At 47.2% G+C, this 20,853-nt stretch overlaps 1 protein-coding gene across 2 annotated transcripts in view; it reads right to left on the reverse strand.

The window, feature by feature from the left end:
• The window catches only part of LOC147621363 (uncharacterized), an 86,000-nt gene that overhangs the window by 4,907 nt on the left and 60,240 nt on the right, over window positions 1-20,853 (reverse strand). The gene's annotated exons all lie outside the window — the stretch shown is intronic.

Below are 20,853 nucleotides of genomic sequence, written 5' to 3' on the forward strand. Positions count from 1 at the left end.
GGAGGGAAGTTCGGACAGTTCCATCTCCCATTGCTCTTAGATATGTGAATTGTCTCATGGAACATTCAAGGATGTGAACCGCACTGCTTGAGGCAGCGTGAGATCCTCAGAGAGGAGCTTCATAGAGCCATAGTTGGTGGACCTATTGACATACTCTTCCTTCAAGAGAACCGTCTCTCCGAGGGTCACACCCACAGATACGGGAAGATTCTCTAGGGTAGAAACCACACCTTCTAGTCCCATGCCTTTGGCCCCTCCGGGATCCAAGGTGGGGTATGCATCTCCCCGTCAGTGAATAGCTCTTATACGCACTCATTGATTCACGCACCAATCATAGGGAGAGCACAATGGGTGTCACAATCCTCCAGAAATCTATGCCATGCGAAAGGAATTTCCTGGAGCATGATGGATTTACTCATGTAAGAGCTGGTGACTTTAATGAGTGATTAGAGTTGGTGACTCTGAGTCAGTAAGAAGAGTTGGTGACTCTTACTACTCTAGTTATGCATTCATGCAAGGGTTGGTGACCCTAGTGTCTGCATAAATTCATGAAAGAGTTGGTGATTGTGTTCAGTGAGAATTTTAACTCATGGAAGGGTCGGTGATCCTAGTGAGTTAGCTAGGCTCATGCAAGGGCAATGGCTCTAGTGAGTGCAGCATTTGGATCCAACATGAATGGTGCCCATGGTCGCGACATTTTTTGAGTGGAAGATGGCAAGTTGGGAGATTTAATCCAGATTATCGCGCACAAGCATTTGCCTGTGAAGTGCACTTACATGTGTGACTTGTTTTGTTTGCCTCGACATTGCATGGTATTTTGCTTCTGAATGTCCACGGGCATCGGGGATGCTGGACACCCTGTGGACACGCGTTTGCACACCTGTTTGGAACTAAGGCGGTGAATTTTATGTGTTTTGCAGGTGGTAAGTGTGCACACTCAACCTTATTTAATTATTATTTCTTTGTTTATTAAAGTCGATGATTGCAGGTTCACATTCATTAAAGTTTGGGTGGACAAACTTATAATTTATAAGAGAGTTCACATCGGTCTGGACTATTTTAATGAACTGGGACCAATTTTTAAGTTTGGGAACCTGGGCATGGACCAGAAACCCAGGAGTTGCTAAAAGTGACCTTGGGGGTTATTTTTGCCAGACACGAGTTCCTTTTCTAGGTTTTTTGTGGTGTGGAGCAAGCCAAGGGCAGCCAGATGGAGCAGGTCGACTTCTTCTGTAGAGCGTACATGGGCTCTGGACAGTAGTAGGAAGTATGGAAAAGCTGGCCAACTCCATACACAAGAGCTACAGGGATGGTCGACTTATGGAACATGATCAATAAGGCTGGTTGGCTGTTGAAAAACAGGTTACAGGGCTGGTCGACAATGTTCTCTCTTCTATTTCTAGTCGGGTTTCCACAATCCACAGAGGGCCAGTCGAGTTGCTTCACTGCTCCCAAAATCTCATCGACTTCCTCTACTACTTTCTCTTTTGGCTGATGTGCTGATTTACAGCACATTTCAGCAATACTCTTAAGGGTTTCCTTGAGATGGAGCAAATACACGTTGTGCCTGGCTTCAACACAACTTCAAGGGAAGCAAAACGATTGGCCTAAGTGCTGTATTGGGCCTGTTTGGAGCTGCTGAATTGCACAACCGTATGGACAGCCGTGAAACTAAGGAACAGTTGGTGACTGTGTAAGCCCAGGTGGGTGACCAAGGGCTTGGTTTCATGGGACAGCACTTGGTGACTGCTTTGGCCCTGGTTGGTGACCGAGGGTTGGATTTATCTGGACAGCTTGGTGACTGCTTTGGCCTTGGTTGGTCACCAAGGATTTGTTTTCTCTATCAGTCAGTTGGTGACTACCTTGCTCTAGTTGGTAACCGAGAGCTTGAATTGTTTGTTTTCCACAAATTTGGATAAATCTGGTGCTGGCTGAGGAGTGGAACTCCCAGGCACCCGGATCTTGTATAAGACAACACTCTCTTGGTAATAAAGGTACCTCAGTGGGGGCTGGCCCAACTTCAGCCCCTAGTGTTGTGTCATGTGCAAGATTATCTTATGTTATTGCAGGATGTGTATGTGATTTATGATGTCAATGGCAGATGTATTGATTCATGCTCATGTTGTGATGGATGTTGAATGTATGTTGTGATTTGAGCCATTGGTTTTCTGTATTACACGTGCCCGCTTTGTGACCGTGGGTGATCATTAGGATTGGAGAGGACAGAGTGGGTTTCCTTATTATCTACACTCCGAACACTGCAGCAGGAAGAACCACTTTTTGGACCATAGTCCATCAATCCCTCCCACATGCTGATTTTTGGTGCACGGGTGGAGATTTTAGAATGTTAGAGGTGGCGGAGGACAGACTTGGAGGAGGCACTGGCACCGTTTCAGGCATGGCGTACTCGGCTTGGGAGGATCTGATTTTTTTAGAGATTAGTAGCAGAACTAAGGAGATTGGTGAGAGTCTTGATTTTCACACTGGTTCAGCTGTGCAGTGGGCCTGGATGCAGGTCTTGGAGAGATCACCAATTTGCTACTCTATAGGAGGCGGCGCAAAGCAGACTTGCAGAGTTCACAAAGCAGGAGAGAAGCATCCGTCAAAGCTTGGCATACCTGCAACACTTCACGAGAGTACCCTGGAAAGCCCGTGGATTGAGGCCCAGATGGCAGTGGCTTGAGCACAGCTTAGTTCCATCGAGGAGAGGAGGGTGGAGTACAAATATCATGCGAGACCTTCCTTCTGGACACACGCAAAAGACGGTCACATGCGATTTCTTTGAGGTCACACGCAAACACAAGTGGAGGGATGGTACCTGCAAATTGCGTGGCCAGGATGGATCTTGAAACCGGCCTCTGGTAGAAACCAAAGTGCGGTAGACTAGCAGTCACCCAATCCAATTGTAGTCCAGCTAATAAACAAATAACAGGAGCTAGAGTGCTCCAAAACAAGAAAGAGAACGACAACTGTTGGCCCCAAAGCTTGGCGCCCCTTTTGGTATTTCTTTATTCAATTTCAATGGAAAAGATTTAGATGATTACAACATGGCCATTCATGGCTCATATGTCTGCAAGTCAAATCTGCCAAATCTCAAGACCTCTTAGCATAGAGGATACACAGCCTTGTGTCCCAAGAACACCACAATGATATCTCCTCTAATCTGCTAAGTCTGTACATACATGAGGCCTTAGATATGCATCTGACTGAACCATGCATATAGCCATAAACTCAGCCATGAAAACAGTCCACAAACTCATCCAAATCAGCCCACAATCTTGTCATGTTTCCACCCTCTGAACTGCCAAACCCTTCCACTCATAAAGGGCTAGAGAGAACCACTCTAGAACAATCTTGCGCCAATGAAAAGAGAGACTCCATAAGACATCACCTGCAGTCCCACTTGCTCACAAAGAGAGAGAAACTTACAGTCTTTATGTCGCTTTCCACAAGAGAGACAAGACACGAGGAAAAGCCCCGTTCTGTCCTGCCCTCTTGTCTTGCAGCCGCCTACAGTCCAGCACCTGATTAGACATGATAGAGAGAGAGGACGCTTGTGGGTGAACCTGCTGTCCAGCCCTACACTCCCTCCTACAGTCCACGTTTCGGTGTCAGCTCTACCTGTATGGACAGCAGTGAAGCCAGCCAGCAACTTGCCAAAAACACAGGAGAAGGAGAGAGATTTAATAGGCGCCTGTGTGCACTGTTGCGCGGCAGCCAAACAGCCCTCCAAAAGCCAAAGAGAAAGTGAAAGGTTCAGTCTACACCTGTGTTCCCTGCAGCATAGCAACCGGCCCGTGTACTCTCCCCAAAAAGCAAGCCTGCCTGTGGTATTCAGGCTGTCTGAATTTCAGCACAGCTCACCAGCAAGTTCTCCTTTTTTTTTCAAAAAATCCCCCTTCATACCAGCGCTGCCCACAAGCCTCCCTTTTCCCAAAAGCGAGAGAGAGAGAGAGAGAGAGAGAGAGAGAGAGAGGGAGGCGTGTACTCTAAAAGTGGAATAGCGCCCCCCCCCCCACCCCCCCCCCCCCCCCCGCCCCCTAATTATCCTAGTGGCCCTTAAAGTTATTAGAACTCTCCTAGGGGCCACTTATGGTTTTTAAAACTTTCTAGGGGCCACCCAAGGTTATAAACCTTATGAACTTTAATCCCTTGGTCCCTTCACACTTGGGGTTGTCCACACATGTTACCTTTTTGTCCGGCCACCCAAGTATGAATCTTAAAACTTTTATCCTGCTCACCAACCACCATGCCCACACTTATGCTACACCCATTTCACAGGGTCATGACATACCCCCCTCTTGAAAAATGGCAAGCATCCTCGATTGCAATCTAGTGATACAGCAAGACATCCAAAGCGGAACCACACTGATAACAAAGGCTGCCCAATACAGTAAGATATCAGCCATGTGATCCAACTAAAAGTGAAATGTAAAATATGGCAAGATCAGCGTCCCAATCTCTCTAAGCCACGCATATGTAACAACATTCACTGCAAACCAATGGTGTAGTAATAGTGTTGTATACCACTGTGAACCATACACAACCACAACATCCAATGTGACTAGTACACATATATCTAGAAGTCCCATAAGCAGATGTACTGTCAGCTATCAGTACCTTCGGGTGAGACAAAAGCTGCACCAAGCGACCTCTAGATGTCATCTAAGCCTGTCTGTATCAAGGGAGCGGAGGCGCTACCCCTCTCTTGAGCATCAGGCAATGCTCCAGACCCATGCTCTGCTGAACTTGAATGAGCCGTAGCAAGAGTCGGCTCCAACTCAAAGGCATCTAGATAAAGCTGCAATACCTGAGGTGAATCTGCTAAGTCACCCTCCTCCATCCACTTCGCATCCATCAGTGAATAGTTCTTGAACTTCACAAGATAGCGACGGGAAACTTTACCTCGTACCTTTCTTTCCTTGTGTGCCAGTATCTGCTCTAGAATAAGAACCTCATCAAGTTCCTCAACTTCCGGTTGAGCCTCATCTGATACATCCTTAGGCACATCCCCACGGAAAGGTCTAAGTAGACTCACATGAAATGCATTGTGAATCCTTCAGTGATTTGGTAGCTTCAAACGATAGGCTACCTCACCAATCTTTTCCAATACCTGAAAAGGTCCATAATAGCACATGCTCAACTTAAGGAATAAGCGCTCTTTACCCTTCATCTTTTTGAGCCTAGCTTTCTCAAATCGCAAAAGAACCCAATCACCCAATGCAAACTCTAATGCACGTCCGTGACGGTCTGCTGCTTTCTTTTGCTTTTGCTGAGTCTTTTGGAGTGCCAACTTAACTCTCCTATAAACTTCATCCATGTTCTCCACATACTGGTCAGCCTCAAAGATCTTATCCTTTGTGTGCAAAATGGGAGGTACCTTCTTCCCTCCTTCCACAATCTCAAAAGGCACCTTGCCTGTCGAGGTATGGATGGTGTTGTTATACACAAACTCCACCAAAGGAAGATACTTTTCCCATTGTTGCTTGTGCTCTGACACATAACACTTGAGAAGATCTAACACTGTGGAATTAGCCTCTTCCGACTGCCCATCTGTCTGTGGATGAAATGATGATGAAAACTTGAGAGTTGTACCCATGTCGTCAAACAACCCTCTCCAAAATAAACTCGTCATCCGTGAATCACGGTCACTAATGATAGATGAAGGCATGCCATGATACTTGAAGATGTTCGTCATGAACAACTTCACCATGTGATCAACTTTGATCTGCTTACGCATGGGAATGAAATGAGCCTGCTTACTAAACCTGCATATGATAATCCAAATGCCATCATTCCCCGTTTGTGTCCTCGGAAGATCAAATATAAAATCCATGGCAATGCTCTCCCATGGTCTATCTGGAATAGGTAAAGGCTGAAGTAACCCTGGTGTCTTCTGACGGTCATACTTCACCTTCTGACATACATCTCTTCTCAAGGTCGGCCAATAAAGGAAAGCCTCAACTGCCTTTACCGTGACGTCAATACCTCTATGACCTGCATACGGCGATGCATGACTTTCAATCATAACCTACCATGCATCAACAAAAAGCCATCCCTGAGAGTATAATGATCATGTCGTTGACTCTCAGACATCTAATCATAGACCCTTCCAAAATCCTCATCCTGGACATACTGCTCTTTCATCTCATCAAGCTCATGATGATAAGCAAGTGAAACTGCTGAGACTTGTGGGCCGTGGCTTGCGTGACAAAGCATCTACCACAACATTTTTTTTGCCTTCCACTTGAACAATCTGAAAGTGGAAGATAGACAAAAAGTTGGTCCATCTCATATGCTTCTCAGAAAGTTTAGTTTGCATGAGGAAATAACGCAAGGTCTGATGATCTGTCCCGCTTTTCAAGTCTATCCGACTAAAGACTGTGGAGCCCTGTAAGCGGTCCAATATGTCATCAACCCTCGGAATAGGGAATCGATTCTTGATGGTGTTCTTGTTTAGTGCCCTGTAGTCAATACACATGCGCCAAGAACCATCTTTTTTTTGCACTAAGAGAACAGGTGAGCAAAAGGGTGATGAACTAGGCTGAATCAACCCCTTTTTCAACTATTCCTGTACCTAGCTCATAATTTCCTCTTGTTGGGCTACACTTACACGGTACGGCGGTCTATTTGGTGGGGTACTCCCCGGAATAAGATCAATAGCATGATCTTCTGGCCTTTCGGAGGAAGTTCTCTTGGCAATGACTCGAAAAAACAATCCTAGTACTCACGTAGGAAATCAATCCTGTCCTTATCTAACATAGACAAATTAGATTTAGACTCATCATCTTTTGCATCCTTTACAAAAACCAAGTATGCGAAAAGATGCTTTTTCATTACTGATGAAATGGCCGAAGCCGATACAATAGGAACAGATTCCCCTTTAAGCTTTACATCCAAAATATGCTCTTTCCCTCTATGAGTCAAAGTAATCTTCCTGTTATACGTATCCACCACCGCATGTACTCTATAACACCATGGCATACCCAACAAAACATCACACCCATCAAGTGGCATGATATAGAACTCCTCACTGTCTACATAACACTACACATGAAGCCTCAGCTTCCCAATAATAGGGGTAACGGGTTCAGCATACCCAGGACAAGCCATATTAGCCTCATACAAAGGCCCCATCTCCTCTGCGCGGATCCCCAATCTACCGGCCAAATTTGGTGAGATAAAGTTGGCTCTAGCACTTGTGTCAAAGAAAATCAAGGCATTATTATCTCTAACTTTGTCCCATGCCCTGCACAACTCAGTCTCCTCACCACCTGCATGTTCCCCAACAAGATCAGGAACTAACCCTGCAAAAGGTTTTGCTTTCTTAGGCTTGGGCTCCCCTTTAGTGGCCGAGTCCTTTTGCGACTTACGCTTGGGACAATTGAAAGACATATGTCCTTCCTCAGTACAAAAAAAGCACTTCTTAGCATCCATCAAAGCCTGTCTCTCCTCAGGAGTTCTCTTGGGCATTGGTAACTTCTTATACTGCTTCTCTATAGGCATTGTTGCATCACACGAAGCATGCCCTGACTTTCGATTTTCTTGCTTGTGCTTTTGCTGCCCTTAAATCTAGATGAAACTCCAGTGAGTAACGCATTTGCCGTCATGGCATTCTCTATCATCTGCGACATATTTGTTACTCAAGTCTTTATGTAATAGTCACGCACTTCCTTGGGCAACCCACAACAATACTTCTCAACCTGCTCTGACAATGGCACTGCACGATAAGAAGTTACGGGGAGTAAAGCTTCCCAAAACTTCTTATTATAATCCTCAAGATTCTCACATTTCCATGCATCCAACTTGTGCCATGCTATCATTACATCCACCTCAAATGTAGATGTGAGCCACACGGAAGAGTACCCAAGTAGATGGTGCTATGGCCTGCAAAAGAAGAGTGGACCACAACTGCAATGCATTGCCCTTGAGAAAGTCGCGGCTTTAATCACTTTCAAGGATTCCGTGTAATTTCCACCAGAAAAAGCTGCATCAAACTGCTGTAAAAAGGTAAGTGCCTTGAGCTTGTCTTTGGCCCCACTGAATGTGTCAAATTTTACTGCCGCTCCCCCTTCCTTATAATCCTTCAACTTACCCATAGGCGTTAGATTATCGTAAGGAAGTGGCCTCACAAGATTGGTACCCCCTGCATTCATGCCCATCATAGAGTCAACATTGCCCGTTCCCACACCTGGCATACCATGCATTCTTGCTGATCCCCCCATGTTTCCAAACATACCACTATGCATACCGGGCTACATGCGCCCATACATGTTTCCTTGCATTCCGGGCTGCATGCCCCCATACACATTCCCTTGCATTCCGGACTGCATACCACCATACATATTACCTTGCATACCAGGCTGAAAATTAGCTCCAAAATTCCCTTGCATTCCCATGCCTCCATGAGGGTAACCCCCAGTCATAGATTGGAACACGGAACCACCGCCAAAATATCCTAGATGCATAGACTGTTGCGGAATAGGTGGCTGTCCAAAAAAGGAACTCTGTGGGTTTGCACCATAAGTGTTCTGCATGTTAGGAAACGGTCCAAAAGCAGGATCTTGTGGGAAGGCACCACTATTGCCCTGAGGTGGGTTCCTAGAACGCTCTTTCTTCTTCTTCTTCTTAGGCTTAGAAGGGATTCTCATAAATTCAGCAAACTTCTCACTTTGCATGAGCTGCATAAACACATCCACTGCCCCTGCCAAACGAGCTTTAAACTGAGCATCATCTTCCTCTTTACTTGGCATATCTTCTGGCTGTGTTACATCCTCATAACGTGCATCTTCTGCAGCCTGTTCTCCTGCAAGTACATCCTCAGATTCAGTCCTCTCAAGAGTGGTCTCGTGCTCTTCCTCATCATCATAAAAATAGTCATCTTCTGTGTCTGACATCTTGCTGAAATTTTCAGCAATGGCTTACCTCGAGAAAACCACGAGCTCACCCCCTTAAGAAAGATGATGATGGTCCCGGCAACAGAACCTTGAAACTGGCCTCTGGTAGAAACCAGAGTGCAGTAGACTAGCAGTCGCCCAATCCAATTGTAGTCCAGCTAATAAACAAATAAACAGGAGCTAGAGTGCTCCAAAACAAGACAGTGAACGACACCTGTTGGCCCCAAAGCTTGGTGCCCCTTTCTGTATTTCTTTATTCAATGTCAATGGAAAAGATTTAGATGATTACAACATGGCCATTCATGGCTCGTATGTCTACAAGTCCAATCTGCCAAACCTCAAGACCTCTTGGCATAGAGGTTACACAGCCTTGTGTCCCAAGAACACCACACTGATATCTCCTCTAATCTGCTAAGTTTGCACATCCATGAGGCCTTAGATATGCATCTAACTGAACCATGCACATAGCCATAAACTCAGCCATGAAAACAGTCCACAAACTCATCCAAATCAGCCCACAATCTTGTCCTATTTCCACCCTCTGAACTGCCAAACCCTTCCTCTCACAAAGGGCTAGAGAGAACCACTCTAGAACAGTCTTCAGCCAGTGAAAAGAGAGACTCCATAAGACATCACCTCACTTGCTCACAAAGAGAGAGAAACTTACAGTCTTTATGTCGCTTTCCACAAGAGAGAAAAGACACGAGGAAAAGCCCCGTTCTGTCCTGCCCTCTTGTCTTGCAGCCGCCTGCAGTCCAGCACCTGATTCGACGTGATAGAGAGAGAGAACGCTTGTGGGTGAACCTAATGTCCAGCCCTGCACTCCCTCCTACAGTCCACGTTTCGGTGTCAGCTCTACCTGTATGGACAGCAGTGCAGCCAGCCAGCCTCTTGCCAAAAACACAAGAGAAGGACAGAGATTTAATAGGCGCCTGTGTGCACTGTTGCGCAGCAGCCAGACAGCCCTCCAAAAGCCAAAGAGAAAGTGAAAAGGTTCAGTCTGCACCTGTATTCCCTGCAGCACAGCAACCGGCCCGTGTACTCTCCCCAAAAAGCAAGCCTGTCTGTAGGCTGTCTGAATTTCAGCACAGCTCACCAGCAAGTTCTCCTTCTTTTTTCAAAAAATCCCCCTTCATACCAGCGCTGCCCACAAGCCTCCCTTTTCCCAAAAGCGAGAGAGAGAGAGAGAGAGGGAGGGAGGCGTGTACTCTAAAAGTGGAGTAGCAAGCCCCCCCCCCCCCCCCCCCCCCCCCCCCCCCCCCACCCCACATAATTATCCTAGTGGCCCTTAAAGTTATTAGAACTCTCCTAGGGGCCACTTATGGTTTTTAAGACTTTCTAGGGGCCACCCAAGGTTATAAACCTTATGAACTTTAATCCCTTGGTCCCCCTTCACACTTGGGGTTGTCCACACATGTTACCTTTTTGTCCGGCCACCCAAGTATGAATCTTAAAATTTTTATCTTGCTCACCAACCACCATGCCACAGGTGATGGACGCGAGGGATCAGGTATGGGGGCACACAAGAGAGGTGGTCCCCCCCCCCTCTCTAGACCTTCTTGATGACACCCTTTACCTCAAAGGAGTGTACGAGGCATTGCTATTCTCTTTAGGAGAGGCCTTCAGTCGAGGATTCGCATTGTTGGGCAGGATGAGGAGGCACGCTTTGTGTGGGTGAGACTCCAGGTGATGGCTACCCGTGTACTATATATTACATAGCACTATGCTGCTTTCCACCTGACACATCCCACTATGCACGATTGACACTGCCCGATGAGGAGCCACCGGAGGAGGAGCAGGGGCACAGAGAGGCTGGACTCACCATATGAGGCCCTATCAGAGGACATCACACAGCATATGCAGCTAGGTGAGGTTCTCTTGACTGGGTACTTCAACGCGAGGACACAGAGTCGACAGTGCTACGCCTTCGACTCTAGGGACCCCATACAGTTACCCTCCCTTGAGGAATCGGGGTGGGCAGAGATCAGGGGACAGAGGAGATATCACTCGGTACGGCCGACGACTCCTGGTATTAGGTTCGAGGCATCATCTCGTTATCTATAACAGGATGCATCGGTGGCTAGCATCGGGAGCTCTCACTTGCTTGCCACACGGAGGAGGGAGCAGCACAGTAGACTACCTCCTGGGTTCTCCAGGGAATCCGCTGAGCTCATACAGGACTTGCCCAGTTGGTGCCGACCACACTTTTCTCTCCTTTTCTATTACAGCCCCCCACCCCTCATCACACACTACACCACTATACACTTTACGCACGAGTGTGATCATCTTTATAGTAACGCTATATACTTGGGCCTACTTTCTATGGACCCCTCTGCCCCTCTAGCCACCCTCACTACACAGCTCACTGATCTTTTACACTCTTCCGCCCTCCTAGCTCCCCTCACACTTCTCACTCCACCAACAGCGCCAAAACTGGGACGATGCCCCAAAATGGTTGGCATGACGGTGAGTGCCATGATACTCGGGCACGCCTCAAACGGCAGGTAGAGTCAAGGGAGATCTCCACCGTGAGGCGTACTCATTTGGTTTCAGGCACATGGATTACAGATGGACCGGCTCCCTCCATTTCAGTATGATCCAGATTCCCCATACATTAGGCTTACATGTGAGGATAGGAACCGGGTAATCTGATACGATCTACTGGGGCTATACACACGTAACACATTGTCCCATAGAGGACACCAGTAGGCCCATTGCCTACGAAGATGCAGTACTACAGAGATCATTTCCTCAGATTCACAGCAGATGGTTTCATACAAAGACCAAGTTATCTTGATGCCTTCATGTTCCATTCCATGAGGATAGCCATTGGCCAGCTTAGGGTATCATACCATAGACTGAGGATAGAGACTGGTAGAGCTAAGCGGATAACTAGAGAGGACAGGACATGTAGACTCTGTTAGATGGGGGTTGAGTCTGAGGAGCACTATGTTTGCCAGTGCCCATTCTACTATGAGATCAGGAGGAGATGTCACTATCTATTCAGAGAGGGCTTTAAACACTTATCCCAGATGACGGAGTCCCCAGATCAGAGGTGCCTTGGACTCTTCCTACTTTAGCTCAGCCGACACAGAGAGTCACTACTTAGAGATCCTCGCCCCCAACAGCCCTCCTCTCAGCTTACCATCACCAGTTTTTTCCAGCCTAGGGGGGTCGATAGGGAGGCACCAAAGCCCACCACAGTGGATACGGGAGCGTACTTTTCAATACGATGAGGCCTCCCCATACTTCATACTCTCTCATGCTGAGAGGAACCGGTTTTGGGATATGATCTGTTGCAGCTGCACACCTGTCGGACATGGATTGGCCCAGCCCAACCCCTGCTGACAAAGATGCAGTACTATCATGACCATTTCCTACAGCTCATAGAGGACGATCTTGTCTGGAGGCCCAGCTACATAGATACATACATGTCACATGCTATGAGGGTGACCATTGGACTGCTCAGAGTTTCCTGACACACCCTCGAGATCGAGGCAGGACGCGTTGCAGGAGTACTACGAGAGGCATGCACATGTCGGAGCACTTTGTATGTAGATGCTCGGTCTACTATGAGAATAGAGGGAGATACCACTGCTTATTTCGGGAGGGTTTCGGACCACTACACCGAGCGATGGACTGCCCAGATCAGGGATGCTTGGGGCTGTTCCTTATGGAGATACGCCGGCATAGAGAGCGGACCTTGCAAATATGTTACTGCGACCTAGCTCATCCCTGACCCGCATCACCAGCTTCTTCTGACCCTCTACAGACACCCGCTCATGGTTGTTAGAGGCGTGAGAGGCGTTTGGTACGAGGCGGGTATGGTACGCACCTCGAAAGACTCGTATTTTTTAGAGACGCTAGAGGCGTCTGTTTTATATATATATATATATATATATATATATATATATATATAGTGAAAGTTGAGAGAGAGAGAGAGAGAGACTAGAGTGTGTATGTATGAGCCTTGAGGGAGGGAGAGAGAGGGTGTGTATGAAATGGAATGAAATGAAATGTTATATTAACGTCTTCAAAAGGCCAAAGTGACCTATGAGACCAAAGTTACAAGCATGTGACATCTGATACACTGTCTGGAAAAGAAAAGAGAGAGCCCCACAATACATTAGTAGGGGGGAAGCTAATGCTACTAGTCAAAATGGGGGGGGGGGGGGTACATGAGTACATAGATACATGAATACATGAATATGGGGGAGTATAAAAGTGATAGTGAGTACAACAGTATATGGCTGGAGTCGTAATCATCTAGGAGCTCTAGCATGGGTCTCTGCCGGATGGCCTGGATATCTGCCATAGTGAGATGCCTAGTCCGACGAGCCCGATGCCTCGCAATGATGCTCTGAATCCTCCGGTGTAGGCACCGTCTCCGATGTGAGGATCCGCGAACCCTCAGGCATCTAGATTTTCCCAACTGGATAGCTCTCTCAAGTAGAGTCCCACGGGTGCCCACTGCTGGGCTGTCGGCTGTGTGTCCTCCCGGGTAGTCCCTCTAAAGAAGTCAGTAATCTGTCTCTGTGTGGACTCCCTGCCAGTCGGGCATCTGCTCCTGATAATGGACTCTCTGAGCCTGCGGATCTCCAGGAGAGAAAAACCCAAGCATCGCTGATCACAATAGTCCATGACTCTAGCCAGTGGTCCAAATCCCTCTCTGAAAAGGCAATGGTAGCACCCTCGAATCTCATAATATGCTGTGCAGCGACAGATGTAGTGCTCCTCCGTCCCTGGCTCTATCCACAAATCTGACAAATCCTGTCCCCTGGAGGTATGCCTCTAAATCTGCCTGTCTCTATCTCTAACTGATATGAAGAGGTGTGGATCTGCCCAATGGCGCACCTCAATCCATGAGACAGATGGGTATCCATGTAGCTCAGTCTAAGTATAAAGCCATCCTCAGTGGTGTAGAGAAGATGGTCTCTATAGAAAGCCATCTTCGTCCCCAACTCCTGTGAGGGCTCTAGCCATGTCCTCCTAGTGTCCAACTGAATGAGGTCCTATCTGATGACTCTACTAATCTCAGAATGTGTCAAGGTGAGGGTGGGTGCCTCCGGAGACTACAGGAAGGGTGGAAGTCTGTCTAAACTGAACCCGTGGAGGTCAAACCAGGATGCTATCTACGCATACCAACATGAAGTGTCTCCCTCCATGGCTAGCTGATGATAGAGAGGGAGAGAGAGTGTGTGTGTGAAAGAAAGAAAGCTGTATTAAACATTTGCAGAAGGCCAAAATGACCTATGAGACCAAAATGTAGCTGAGCATCTTGTAGGTCCCATTTTCTAAGTCTCCCCCAAAGGGGAGAGGGTACCCTTGAGGGGAGACTCGTTCCACCAACAGCCCTCTCCTTTATCAGCAGCAACACATGGAAAGTAAGAAATCTTTTGCCTCAGTCACCGCTTCACGATTACCGCCCATACCTCCACCCGTGAGCAAGCCGACACCATGGGAAGCCTACCTCATGCAAGAATTGAAGAAACTCCAGGGAGAATTACCAACACTGAAACACGAGACTATCAAGAAAGATGAACAAATCAACAAACTGAAAGTGCAAGTGCAAGCCATGAAGACGAAGCAAGAGGAAGCACAAGAAGGACCCATACCTACAACACTACAAACAGAAACGACAAACCATGTTTCAAAGGTAAATTCAGTTAACTCACAACATTTTGTTAAAGAAGTCATATTAGCGGTCAAAGAAAAGGAACGAATGAAAAGTAACAAAAAGGTAATCAGAGTCGGTGGTCTTCCTCAAGGCTGGGATAGGGCAGACATAGCTCCAGAGCTTCGAGAAGACTACATATTAGATATACAGATGTACTTGCAGCACAACTGAACAAAGTAGTCCCCTTCGTGGACTTAGGAGACCCTATCTCTATTATAGTAAAGGGTACACAGGCAAAAGTCTCCTATATGGACAACAATGAGAAAATAGCAATGATGAAGCAAACAAGGTCTCTCCAAGGGACAAAGGTATGGATAGCTAATGAACTCACCCCGCTACAACTCAAGATGAATAAAGTTAAAGAAGCAAGAAAGAATGGCAAATGGGCAGTATACAGAGGAGGACAAGCAATCATTAAAGAATTCCGTACCCCACCCCCCTCAAGAGCAAATCCATCCATGGATGAAATATAGCTATTTTTATTTTGAAACTCAATTTCGAACTAGATGCAATAGAACCCATTGTAATTTAAACTCTTAAGAGTCTTAAGAGTTCATTTTGAGTTTTTTTTTTTTTTTCAGTTTTCGATACCCAGAGTGGAATGTAAATGGATGTACTTGATCTGTCCCATAGGTCGGATTCGGCCTCCTGTGGACGTTAATATAACTTTCTTTCTTTCTCTCTCTCTCTCTCTCTCTTTTTCCCACCCACCCTTGCTCAGGCCCCCAAGGCAGCAACATAACTCTCTCTCGCCTGCAACATAACTCTCTTTCATTTTGTTGGGATGACAGAGGATACCCCATACAGGTACTCCGATTTGTCTCATAGGCCGCGTTCGGTCTTTTGGAAGACGTTAATAAAATCTTTCTTTCTTTCTTTCTTTCTCTCTCTCTCGCCTGCTGCCTATCTTTCTCTCTCTTCGCAACAGCCCCCTCTGGCCTCTCTCTCTGTGGGAAGCGCTGCAGACACACACAGAGCTCTTCCTATGGCCAAGGGTTAGTTAATTTTTAACCCGAAACCAGCCTCAGCCCAAAACAAGATGGAAAGGATCGACATTGAAGACCTGATCAAGGCGGCCATCCAACAACACAAGAAAGAGACGGACAATGCAATTAATATGGTCAACCGGAGCCTTCTTGACAAAGTCAAGAAGCTTGAAGCGCGGATAGCAGCCCAAGATGCAGAGATCGCAAATCTCAAGATAGAGATAGAAGAAGCACGTGCTCAACATAAGCTCGAGGAAGGTGAAATTCAGCCCGTCATGATGGAGGAGCTGAACACCATCAGGGCCCAAGTGAGAACACTTAAAGAGGGAGAAGAAAAGAAAGCCCGGGAGACCTCCTCGTGGGTGGAGGTGCTCACGAAGACGCAAAAGCAAGTAGATAAAGCGGAGAAATGGATAGAAGTGGTAAAAGAAAGGTAAGAACAAGGAGGTCAAAAGCACATCTACCTCGAAGATTATCAACCTAACCATTGAGGAGGAACAAAGAAGAAAGACAAGGTGCGGATCACCGGGCTTAAGGACGGTGACAATGTAGAGGAGGAAGCCAAAGATTTATACACACGCATGGGCATTTCGAGGCCTACACACACGGGGGCTTGGAGAGTGGGCAAGAAAGACAAGAATGGAGGAGAGAGCTCTCATTTTACGCTTTCCCACCTTGGAGGCCAAGAAGGATTTCTTGGCCAAGCGCTCCGCCCTTAAGAAATCGGGCATCTTTTTAGGAGATGACCTCACCTTGGCACAGCTAGCACATATGAGGGAGTGCATGCCGGAGATTAGGGCAGCCAGAGAAAAAGGGAAGCTAGCATTTTACAGAGGAGGAAGAGTGGTGATACTAGAGAGAAGCACCACCTGACGGTGCGGGACCTATGGGACCGGTCCAAGACTTGCAGTATGGAACTGCAACGGAGCATTGAGACTGGATGTGGGGGCCTTTGAGGACAGCTTCAGAGATAGGGACATCATCTTCTACTCGGAGACACATCACGCCCCAAGCAGCACATTACTGAGAGTGGCGGGATACAGATGGGAGATGACTTGTAGACAGGAGGCCCGTTCGAAGCATGGTGGTCGCGGATCCGGAGGAGTTGCAGGTCTTTTTAGAGAGGAGCTTCAGCCACTCATCTATGTTATGCGATGTGATGAGAGCGCGAGGTACATGTAGGTCAGAGTGAGAGCAGATGAGGGTAGACCCCTATACATTGCTATATGTTACTTTCCACCCAGCACATCTCATTATGCAGCGCCCAAGGGGCAATCTCCATATATGATTCTAGATGAGGACATATGGGAGTTCTCCAGGGAGGGAGATGTTATCATACTTGGTCTTTAATGCTCGAACGGCTCAGTACCAGACCTCCTTCTTTGACACTTCGGAGGAGATGTTGAGAGAGAGAGATACGGAGGAGATCTGTTTGACCCGGAGATCACAGGATGAGGTGGAGTGTACTGAGTATGGGAGATACCTCTTGGAGATGGGAACAGCACATGGGCTGGCCATTTTAAATGGCCTAGAGAGGTATCCACTTGCCAGTGGCTTTACTTGCTTTCCACACAGACATGGGGCCAGCACACTGGATTATGTTTTAGCCTCGCCAACCTTCATTCCGCGTATCCAGGATTTAGCGATTGGGCCCAGGCCCATCGGAGTTACGGTGGATCATGCACTTCTCTCCTTTACGGTGGATTTCCACTACAGTACCCGCCAGGTTGGGCAGTCCTCCTATCACCCGAGATATACCTTCTGTAGAGAGACTGATGGAGTATACACCGCAGAGATCTACAGCTTGCTGAGTGCAGAGGATCCACAGACGCCATTAGCAGAGCTCTCACAGATCCTGACAGAGGCTTTACATACAGCTGCAGCAACGGCCTTCCCACACATGCAACCCACAGTACAACCACATCCTGGGAGCATGCCCCAAAATAGTTAGTATGATGATGAGTGTAGGGAGCTCAGAGCCCGGCTACAGAGAGAGGTGGCCATAGGTGTTACTACATATAGACAGTCATGCATCATCTTCCAATCCCTCATTCGGCGGAAGAAGAGAGCATTCTTAGCTCGGCTGGAGAGAGACATATATCAGTTGTTTTTGAGTCAGGATTCTGGGGAGGCCTGGAGATTGCTTACAGTGCACCCCCCGCCTCCGACCATTACCTCTCCAGATACATGGGGCGAGTATGCAGCCTCCCTCTACACAGTACCAGAGCAGCCACCACTACCGAACCCTCCAGAGCCTTGTCCACCCACTTCTACCTTCTTCACAGCAGACATGGTGAGGACCATCAACAGATTGCATACAGAGAGGGCACAGGATCATGAGGGCATTGTAGCCAAGCATTTCATACATGCTAGAGATATGATTGCAGACTTGCTAGCTCTCATGTTTAATAGAGCCATGTGTGAGGGGTTTCCTGGGACTTGGAGTACTTCCACGATTGTGCTGGTACTCAAGTCTGGAGATCCGAGCCTGCCGACTAACTACTGCACCATTATGATTGGTCACTTGCTGGCCAAGCTATATGCCTCTACTCTTGAGCATGAGTTGAGCAGATGGGCAGAGACAAGGGGTCCGAGCTCAGGGACAGGCCGGTTTCAGGAGGAGATTCTCTACTTTGGATCATATCTTTACCCTCAGGGCTATCATTCAGGAGGGCAGAGCACATGGGAGGAGGATCTACTGTGGCTTTGTGGATTTCCGCAAGGCCTTTGACACAGTGCCCAGAGCTAGACTGATGCGCATGCTACAAGACTTGGGGGTTCCATGTGAGCTCATTTGGGGTATTATGGCACTTCATGAGATAGTAGTTGGGCAGGTGCGGACTTCAGAGGCTCTCTCCCAGCCAGTACACTCCACTATAGGGGTGAAACAGGGCTGCCCGCTCTCTCCGACTCTATTTGGACTATACATTGATGAGATCTCTGATTATATTGGGACACGAGGGGACAGAGGAGCCCAGTTGGCTGGCACTTGGATACCTCTGCTCTTATATGCTGATGATATTGTGCTTATAGCAGACTCACCAGAGGGTATGCAGAGGCACTTGGATACTTTACATGCTTATGCACAGGACAGTGGGCTCTCAGTTAACCTTGGTAAGACCAAGGTTATGGTGTTTAACACTACAGCTCAGTGGGTCTGGAGATCAGCGCCTATTTTCTTATATGGGCAGGAGACAGTGGAGTATGTTGACTCATACACATATCTTGGAGTGGTGTTCACTGGGCCCACATTTTCCATGAGGGGGGCAGCAGAGGCCAGATTGACTAGAGGAAATTCTAGCTCCTGGGTGTGAGTCCAAGTTGCATACCAATCTTTGAAGAAGCATTAGCCACCCAAAGAAGAATCTCCACAAGCACAGGCTTTTGGGGACTCTCTAGATTCCTTAGGATAATTTAACCAGCAGATTTACAAGCTGTTTTAGCAGCCGACCAGCAACAGAACTTCATGTTTATCCAAATGTGTGTAGTATGGGGAGGGCTGGGCAGCAGGTAGAAGAGAGACTTTTGCAACTATATGGGTTATATGACCAGGTCTAAATGGTCAACCGGCAGCCTGTAGGAGCTCGACCAGAAGAATAGCCAATATGGAGGGAGGCTGAGGGTCGAGATGAAGATGGGGATCAATAATATGCCTTCCGTTTTGCAAACCGACCTATATACGGAGAGTTATGAGCAAAAACGATGGATCCAAGATGGTCTACACTTGCTTTTCAAAAAACATTTCTTGAGTGGGAAGAAGCCCTGCATGCATTCGATGTGTTCTCCACCAATCTTAATAACACGTGGGAGGTTAAAATGCATAAGTGGGATGTCCACTTCACTTGCCATGTGGGTGCCCAAGGGGGTGCCCACTGGGTTCCGCCCCGGCACACTTAATAAGTGTCTTTTCACTTACTAATAAATGTGAACCTGCAAAGGTTATAACATTACAAAGCAATTTTAATAAAAATAAAAAAGGTTTTGGGCATACTCACCACCTGTTCACAAGCCACAAAACACGTCTGAATACAAGGCACCCGCATGGTTCACAGGTAGGCATCCCAGGCCTGTGAACTAGACACTCATAGCAAGCAAACATGCAAATACAAATCACGGGAAAACTGTGTCATGCATGTGAACATATGTGCATGTGCACTTGATTTATGGACAAAACTCTCGATCATGGAACATGTACAGTACTAGCATTTCTAGGCACGAACATGGCACATCGGAAAGCGCGGAACCGGGATCCAGAACACTCGGATCCACACACTGGCCACATTTGGGTGCAAGAAACTAGGCACATTTGGGCATGAGAAACTGGGGGAAACCATGTAAGTGGCCAAATGGTGACAACACTCAACACACACTAGTGATATGTGGCACTGATACTTTTTCTTATCCAGATATAAGAGGTGTTCACACACTCATACATATGAGCAAGACTTAAACACACATTTAAGCCCTTTTAGAGGCTGTTCACACACACATTAGCAAGGACCCACCCCCCCCCCCGGGCTTCTGAACAGTTGTCCTCAACTGAAAAGCGCATCGAGGTACGCTTGAAGAAGTTGTGGATAGTTGGTGAAGAAGTCTTCGTCAACCCACTTTGCATCGATGGGAAGATAGTTTTTAAACTTCACAAGGTATCGCCTAAAAACTTCACAAGGTATCGCCTAGAAAGCTTGCCACCAGCTAGCTTTCTCTCCTTGTGGAAGACTATCTATTTTGGGTGAGAAGTATCTCTTCTTGTTCATCAACTTCTAGCGGGTCTTCCGTGACAAGCTCTTGTGGTTCTAGGCCCACGTACTTCCACAACAAATTCCATGAAAAGTAATGTGAATCTTCCAATGATTAGGTAATGCCAACCTGAAGGCAACTTCATTGATCTGCTTGATCACTTTGAAGGGACCATAATACCTTGTAGAGAGCTTAGGATATGCTCCCTCTTTACCTAGTCTCTTGCAAAGTCTTGCTTTCTCAAATTTGACCAAAAGCCAATCTCCTGCTTTGATGTCCAACTGCCTTATCTTCGAGCCATCATCGACCGAAGAGCACACCATCACAGGATCAATTGCTGCTTTGTGGACTTCCGTAAAGCTTTTGATACTGCTCCCTGTGCCAGACTACTCCAGCATCAGGGCTCCACCCGACATGATTTGGAGCATCATCACTCTTTATAAGTCAATCATAGGATGGGTGAGAGCCCCAAGTTGGATGTTATAGGAGATCTCTAGTACTTTTGGGGTGAAACAGGGCTGGCCTTTATCACCCACTCTCTTTGGCCTTTACA

This window comes from Cibotium barometz, chromosome 30 (genome assembly GCF_041138505.1).
Source record: "Cibotium barometz isolate CiBa-2024 chromosome 30, ASM4113850v1, whole genome shotgun sequence".
In the NCBI taxonomy this organism is placed as follows: domain Eukaryota; kingdom Viridiplantae; phylum Streptophyta; class Polypodiopsida; order Cyatheales; family Cibotiaceae; genus Cibotium; species Cibotium barometz.